This window comes from Cyprinodon variegatus, unplaced genomic scaffold (assembly GCF_000732505.1).
Source record: "Cyprinodon variegatus isolate N-32 unplaced genomic scaffold, C_variegatus-1.0 Scaffold4, whole genome shotgun sequence".
Classification (NCBI taxonomy): Eukaryota; Metazoa; Chordata; class Actinopteri; order Cyprinodontiformes; family Cyprinodontidae; genus Cyprinodon; species Cyprinodon variegatus.
Genome location: NW_015150457.1, coordinates 852,852 through 860,561, shown reverse-complemented (window position 1 = coordinate 860,561; position 7,710 = coordinate 852,852).

Here is a 7,710-nt window from a genome sequence, read left to right as displayed (position 1 = left end):
CATTGAGGAGTTTTGCAGGTATTTAAAACATTTTACCGCTCAGCGGTAACCGCTGTGTTCCCTTCCTAATGAGAGGCGGCACTTGTCATGCATTTCTAAAAAGAAAAAAAAATGGTTGTGCACTGCTCCGTAGTGCCCCGTTTATGCTCGTGCTGATAGATTGTGTTTTAAACAGATTCCTTTAACATATGTTTTTTAATGCACATGCTGCCCTGTAATGTTTTATTCATTTGGCCGTGGTAAGAATATGTGAAAAAACATTAAGTTTTATAATGACTGAAATGTAAGTAGGCTATGTCCTATGAAACCTTTGAATTACAACCTAACTAGTTAAATAGATTATTTAGATAGATTAATTAATTTAATTAATCTATTTTAAATGTTGTATTATTTAGCTAGCTACAGAAAAATAAAAACTATAGTTTAAATAATAGTTAAAATAGTGTTGTCTCTGCCAAACAGTCATGGAGTCTAAATACCAGGCTGTCTTATTTTGTGTAGAACCCAAATGAAGAGAAAAGGAAAGATCTCCCAGTTCTTCGTAAAGAGGCAAAAACCAGGACCAGACCAGGAGCAGTCTGTGAGAGACAGACTTCCAGCGGTTTTGAGGCTTCTGCAAGATATTTCCCTTGAAAATAACAGTGCGGATAGAAAAGTGGAAGCAAAGGGTCTTTTGGCTCAAATTGATTTTCAGTTTATAGCACTTTTAGTTACTTTTTGTAAAGTGCTCGGGGATATCAAAATCCTGTCTGACATGCTCCAATCTAGCAATCTTGATTTATCAAAAGCCGTAGATTTAGTCGGCTCCCTGACAGACACATTGAAAAGCTACAGAAGTGAAGCTTGCTTTGGTGAACTACTGAGGGACACTCAAGAACTAGTAGAACGCTGCAAAATAAGCACTCTGCCACTCAGCAAGAGACAGCCTAAGGCCAGTTCCAGGTTTTTGGACTCACTGGTAATGACTACTGTAGGACAGAGGCACAGTGACCAAAGTAATGAGGATTTTAACAGAGGTGTCTTTTATCAGATACTTGACTGTCTCACAGTTGAGCTTGAGAGGAGCTTTTCACAGAAGAATTGTGAGATAATGCTAGGGGTTCAGTCTCTGGTCCCAAAAAGCCCATTATTCTTGAAAGAGGAAACGCTGTATGTTTTTGGACAGACATTTGAGTCAGATCTAGAAGATCTTAAACATGAGGTTCACCAAACCAGACGGCTTCTTCTGAGGAGAGAAAAAGGTGGGTTAGAGAGANCAAACCAGACGGCTTCTTCTGAGGAGAGAAAAAGGTGGGTTAGAGAGACCCTCTACTTTACTTGACTTTGTTGTGTTCCTGGAATCTTATAAAGAGGTTTTTCATGAGCTGTTTAGACTTTGTAAGATTTCAGTTGTTATCCCAGTCAGTACTGCATCCTGTGAGCGAAGTTTTTCTGCTCTAAAACTGATCAAAAACCACCTTAGAACAGTTGAGTCAAGGAGGGCACATGCCCTCAACATGGATGACTTTGTAAAACATTTTGCTTCTTCCCACCAAAATCGGAGAATTAGGCTCTCTTGAGTGTATCCTGGCTTTGAGTTTGCAGTATGTTGTTCCCATTCAAAGCTTATTTGACCATAGCAGTGTTTCTCAAACCTTTATAAATACCACCAGGGTAATGCTGGTCAGCTCTTGTGGTATTATCTTGCAGTTTACTATTTGGAGCCAGTTTTATTTATTTTTGAGAATTTGTTTTTGGTCATATTCTGGGCTCTGAGTTTACATTTACATGTTCACTGTTTCATAGTGCCGTTCAACGTCTTGTTTGGTCATGGCAAATCTTTGTTAAATAAACCATTTTAATTTGAGTGTGTGTGAGAAAATATTTGTTTCCTTTCGTTCATCATTTGTATATGGACCCCTCTGATAAAGCCTTGCTCACCCTTTGGCCACCCCTTGAAAAAAAGTCTAGCTCCGCCACTGATCTTTAGTATATCTTAACCTCTTGATCAGAGATAATCTTTAATTTTTTAGATTTATTTTTCCTATTAATAGGTAATAATAATAGTAAAGCGAGAAATTATGATCTTAGATTTTAATATACAAAAATTTAACAAAAGTTTGTTTTGTAGCGAAAACTCCATATTCTTATTCCTTAAACATACAAAAAGCAAAAGACCTGAAAAAAATGTAGAAAAAAAATAAAAAAGACAATCAAGAGTCCTGTTGGATTAGCTGTTTTATTCTTACTCTATAAATGTTTATTGAGAAAGGAGCTTTTCAAAAGCATTAATGCCCCTTGAATATTTTCACTTTTTTTCTCCTTTTAGAGCTTCAAACTTATGCCATTTTAATTGTTATTTCATGCGATAGACAAGGAAAAAATTTGACATATTTTATTTTACAAATACATCTCGGTATGTAATTTGATTTAGAACTTTAGTGATACAACTGCACCATGATGACAACATAAAAAACTTGTACTTTTTTGTCTGCCTTGAAATTTTTTTTTTTTTTTTACATGACATATATTCTACAGTAAATAAAGTATTTTAATCCTAGTTGCGGTAAAAAAATTTTTAGATTTTCAGTTTTCATGAGTACATTGATGAGGCAATATATACATGCTGTCCTAATCTTCCCACAAAAAGGGAAAAATAATAATAATAGGAACTATTTTAGCCTATTTCTCTTAACAAAATCTTAAAAATGTGAAAAAACATCTTTCCAGATATATGGTCAGTTCACAACCCAAGATCAGTGTCCGAATTTAGCACACACAATCTGTTAGCTATCACTATGCTTGTATAGTTATGTACACCTGCTGTCGTCAAAACAAATTCCTGGATACAACAGCTAAAATGAGCTTTCTCCACAGAGGTGCCAGGAACTACCTTAGAAATAGGCATGGGCGCAACTGCAAATTTTTGAGGTCTATGCAAACAGATCTTCAGCCCCCCCATCCGTCTCATACAGCTTTCCTCCTTTAGTCATGCACTTACATAATACAGTAAAATACAGTACTCATATTATAGAATGTTTTTTTAATGTTGCACGTTATATCAGGTGATGATTTCAATCATAATCAAATAAGAAGTTTAATGAAGTACAAATTTACAACAGTAATGGCACTCAGTGCTCAACATTTTCTGTAGCGGATATAAGAAATCTTAACAGCCTGGACTCCATGTCAGAGTTTTAACATCTATGACATTTAAACTGTTAAATTCCGTGACTTTGCACTTACCCATTTGTCTAGTATACCATTAAATGATATAGACTCTACCACACTGTTTTCAATATAGATCACTGCTAACTGGGACTAACAATTGTTGCTCATATTTGAAGGAAATTATGTTTTGATGAGCTTCAGCTTGCTAAATGACCTCTCTGCAGATGCAACTGTCAGAGGCATGGTTAAAAATACTTTAAGGGCTACTGTCAAATTTGGAAATACCAAATCAAGGTTCTCTTGAATGAGGAAATTTAACTTTTCTAGAGCCTTGTAACCCTTCAGTAGATGGCTTGCTGGGTATATTTCTTGAACATTATCTATTGAAGAAAAACTCAATGAATGAAAATATTTCTTTTAATGGCTATTTTGTCAGATATTTGACGGGTAATGTTTGATTTATTGATTATTGATTTGTTTTCTAATGTCTTTCTACCCCTTTTATAGAATAGAATAAAAAATCTTTATTGCCCTACAATGGGGAAATTTAAAGCAGCAAAAGTATTATTGAAAAAAAAAATGGTCATACAAATATGGACCTTAGAAAAATATATAAGAAAAATATAATAGTGAAGAGTTAAAATAAATATAGAAGATGCCAACTAGAAAAACATTTTTTCTAAAGGGGTTTCTAAAGTTTTAAAGCCCCATCTATTACAGCGCCCCTATGTGTCACATATACTGCATACCCACTTTTTGCGCCACTGGAGATAGGCTGAAGTGGCTCTGACATCTTTTTTGGTTGCCTTCACTGATAGCACACTGGAAGCATTGTGTCTCTCGGCTGGCCTGACATTCTACAAGCAAAGCTAGAGTAGGTGTCTTGGGAAAAGGAAGTCAAGAAATTATTACTGTTTTTTCGAAAGCAGGTTGCGGAAAAGGGAAGGAAGAGTACAAGTGTCATACCTACATGAGTCAAGCACCTTTAGCTGGAGTTGTCCTTCTCTTAATTAGGTATCATTCCCTATGTTGTTGCCCTCTTCTTCATTTTCCTTTCACAGGCAAATGTTGCCCCCTTTTAAGACAGCTATTGGCAAAAGCTCCTGCTGACCACAATATAGGAGGCTTATATGTCAAGGTGTCCTCTCAAATGGGTCACTGAATGAATGGTAAACCTAATGATGATTGCCATTTCTTCTTTGTAGCTTATTTGTCATCTTGATCCTGATTCTTCTTCTATGTTTTATGGAGGTTAGTTAGCAAGCTTTAGTGCATTAGCCCCACTAACCTAAATGTCCATTAGTTAATAAATCGCCTTGTGCTTGATAACTAAGATGGCAGTAAACACATCACATTTATGAGTTGTGAAAGAGAAGGCATGAACACTGAAAGTTAAATTTTACATGTTCAATTATTGATGTCAGCTAGGTAAAATGTTTTAAAATATTTATCTTTCTTATTTTTAAAACACATATTTGACCTTTAAGTATCCAATTACTTTTTTTTGTTTATTTTTTGCAACTTTATGAAGTCCCCGTCTGTTAGAAAATAAGGAAACACGTGATTCTATTATCAAAAAGTATTTCTTTATACTTTAACAAAATGTGCTGAAATTAAGCAATACTGTATCATTCTTAAAAGTCAATAGAAAAATATGTGTGTGGGACAAATGTGTAAAAACCATGCACCTGTATAATTTTCCTTTTTTTTTGGTTACCACATAGCAATAAGTGTTTCTAGACTATTACTATCATTAAACACTAAGAGTTTTGTGCAATCCAATGTTTTGTTAATGTCAGTCAAATATTCATACATGATAATTTTTAAAACATTAATCAAATAAATGCAAAATAATTTGCATAACCCACTGAGAGTGGTCCACCAAGTTGCCTCCTACACCACAGATACCAAGAGAGAGCTTTAAAAAGACGACTTTGAAACAAACACATATGTTAGAGGCAAACCTCAGCAATGACAACAGTCACAGTTTGCTTCTTAATTCTGTTTACATGCATTATATCATCTGGTACTTGGTCTAGCCTAGACCATCCAAATGAACTTTGTCAGAATGAGTATCTTCAAGGAAACAAGACCTTAAGCTTATCATGTAAACATTCTGTCATTTATGACAGAATCAAAATAAAACCAAGCTTGGGATTTATGAGGTGAGTAACTTGCAGTTAAAATGTATGGTTTCCAAGTTTCAAATTTTCTATCCTTTTAGATGCAGCTTCTCCGGTGAACATGTGCATTCATATCAGTAATCTGAATACTCAGGAGTGTTTTTCACATATTTAGTGACAATTTAGCAGTAATCTCATTAAGCCCCCTGCAGGGAGCTGGTTAGAATAAGGTGGTTTGCATCCTGCATGAAGAAGCCCCTCCAAAGACAATTAGACAATCTCTTGAGAGGATAAGCAGTTAAATGTCACTTAAGTATATTTATTGTAATTATAAGCAGAACTCCCTACTGTGATAAAGCTGTTGTCTTATATTTGCATCTTGCATAGTTATTCCATCAGTTAGCATTTCCTGCTTTTTAAATGCCTGTTGATTCTTCTGGATGATAATGAACAGATAAGAAATTGTGGTACACATATGTCATGTGAGAAATCCAACAAATATATGTTTTCTTTTTCTTTGTGATTATAGATCTTCTAAATGGGTTGTGGCCTTTGACAATATTTTGGTTTATAAGGGATGCACAATGTCAAGGTTATGCATGCTCTTTGACTCATGCTTATATGTTCTGAAAAAAGCTAAGCAAAATGTGATCACCACAGAGGAAAACAGAGAAAAGTTTAAAAATGATGTCCTAAAATGTGGGATTAATTTCCTCTATAAAACCCACTGCCCTTTGGTTAAGATGAAGGTGAGTGCAATGTTTACTCTATTCTAGGACAGGAGAACAGTATGATTTGATAGGTTAATTTTGATTACAGAGTAGTTCAGAATAGTTCAGATCTGATAATGTGGTAATCATAGACCTGATTACATAAGTTTATTATTAAACAATGTTTCTATGCAACTCCTTTAACACAAAAGCTTGCATAAGTAAATTATATACATTTGTATTGTGTGTCTCCTACTGTGAGATCAGAGGTTCAGAGCCATATTACCATTTCTCATCCATATCAGGAAAGAAAACTTAATTTTGTTATTATTTTCAAGGGGTTTGGAAGGAGTTTTTCAATGAGTTACTAATATCAGACTTCTGAAATACCAAATACTCAAATTTTACCTCAGAGTCTGTTGTGATGAGGTGTGTAATATGAAACTTTTTTATTGATTATAATAATGACTACAAGTATTTTTAAAGGATTGTATCTTGTTGAATATATGTTTTTGTTTTTTTACTTATCCAGCATTTAATAGAATCATTAAATATAATCAAAAATTACAGAACAAAAAGATAAGAGGTTGAAGCTTTTCATAAGGTGTTATTTGCAGAAGCAGAACTCAGTAATGTTTGTGACGTGCTATATTTCATCCACAGATCCTCTCAGCCTTTTCATCAACATCCTGCTCAAAAGAAGTTTTTATGATCAAAGCAGGTAATGTTACTTGTCCTGTAATTGTTACAAATTAGTATTTATTTCCTCTTCATTTGCATCTTCTTACCATTGTACAACTTTGCTTTTCCACAGAAACATTAACATGTCCTGTTTGTACAACAGTACGTGATGTTCTTTCAGCCTCTAGCAGACTTTTCCTGGCAACGGCATTTATGATGTTAATCTATACAACATGGCTAAAAACAAACCTGAGTGTTGCTGCTTATAATGGTAATGTTGCAATGGGGATGCTTTTCACATTTGCAATGCATTGTTCATTTGACCGGTTATTGATGACCCTCTACCTCATTTGTGCTCTAACAAAAACTAGTCATGTATTAATTGCCTACCAGGCCGTGCATTTGTTCATAACTAGACTTTTTTCTTTGCACCTGAAGTCAACGACCACTATGTTGATTCTTTGGCTAATTGTTATCATTACAATTCCTAATAAGAACTTGAAAGATTGGTCTACAGATCTCCATCTGCGCAATATTTTTGAATCAACACGAAGAATGTGTGCTGGCTTAGGACAGCTTATGTTTCTGGTTTCTTTTTACTGTTCATTGGCTATCCTCCCCTCTTTAACACAATTCATCCAGAGTGAATTTAACAGTATGAATTTCCTTTTTCACCTCCAGCTGTTCACATACCCACAAAATTCAAGAACACCAAGAAAGTATGTAATTTTTGTAAGAATATACAGGTTAATTTAAGAACAATTTTCAATTTTTCTACTAAAACAATAAAGAATGTTTACATCTTAATGTACTGCAATTATTATTATTATTATATTGTTTAAGCAGTTTATGTGGTGTTTTAGATTTTCAAAAGGTTTTAAACCTGTGAAAAAACATTTCCACTTCTTTCTGTTAATTGTTTTCACACTTTAATATTTCAGGTCCATTCATCGATTAATTTTCTATATCAGCTTCTTCTGAGTCACAGAGTCGCAAGGAGAACTAGTATCTACATGCAAAAGGCAGGGTACACCCTAGACAGTTTG